We start from the raw sequence: 1,294 nt of genomic DNA on the forward strand, positions 1-1,294 counted from the left end.
ATGCAAACGAAAATCTATCGATTAAGATCTTTTCGAACCAGTTTGCTCGAAGTTGGAGGGCTAATGAAGTTAGCCCTCCCCAAAATTGTTTTTTTTTAAATAACTTTCTTACTTGAAGTGTGCAAACGAAAATTTAAAGTATGCCTAAATGTAAACAAACGATAAGCAATCGAATGAGCTATTGAAAATTAATTTTCTCAAAAGGTGGTGGTCCAACTTCACACGAATTCCCTAATATCCTAGTCAGAAATAATTTCTCGAAAGACGTCGTTTCAACATCGTTATGATGGAAAAGTTATCGATTCGAAACTTGCAACGAAATTTCAATATTTTCTAATGATAAAAAATTACGTATGTAGAGAGTGTAATGAGAGTTTGATATATTTTTAACATTTTTGGTATAAATTTGTAATCTTATATTTTGAATATTTTCATTCAAATATCGAATCGACATTTTTTTCGATTTCATTTCGACAATTGCAATATCGCTCTAATAAAAGCTTTCTCAAAATTTTTCAGAATTTATAGATAATTTTATAACTTTTTAGAATATTGTGGAATTTTTTTATATGAATCGGAACGTTTTTTACAATCGTCGATAAAGTCTACATCTTTTCTTCTAATAATTCTTTGTATCTTATTTTATTGTTCTACTCCTGCTGAATAACATTACTTTTATTTGTACTTTGTAATTTATTTAATATAATCTTATTACTCATTTTTGTATTGAGGAATTTCAGGAAATAATGTCTTTTACCATAAATTCTGACAATCTATTAGCAGTCTCTTACCATGAATGAGCATAAAATCAAGGAAAAATATCATCGACTTTATCAAAGTCTAGTTAAACTAATTCTAGTTTGAATCGATATCGATACGATCTCGATTTTTAAATTAATGAAATTTAAATGTTGATCTATCATACAAGTTTCCAATATCATTTGGAAGTATAAAAATATTACTAGTGTCACTGCTGCTGCAGTAGTATTACTACTGATACACAATAGTGTCAATGCAATAGTGTTACTATTGTAGTATTGGGTTGTCTGGAAAGTTCGTGCCGCAAAAGATTTAAATTTAATAAATGTATACTAAAATTTAAATCTGCGTTTCAATTTTCTTTCAAAATCGGCACGAACTTTCCGGACAACCCAATAGTATATGACGATATATGACGTAACATAAAACTACTTCCAGTAATTATAATATTTGGGTATTAAAAAAATTTATTAGAGTAAAAAATACACATCTATATATATATATACATATATATATATATATATATATATATATA

The sequence above is a fragment of the Atta cephalotes genome (assembly GCF_000143395.1).
Source record: "Atta cephalotes unplaced genomic scaffold scaffold00083, whole genome shotgun sequence".
In the NCBI taxonomy this organism is placed as follows: Eukaryota; Metazoa; Arthropoda; class Insecta; order Hymenoptera; family Formicidae; genus Atta; species Atta cephalotes.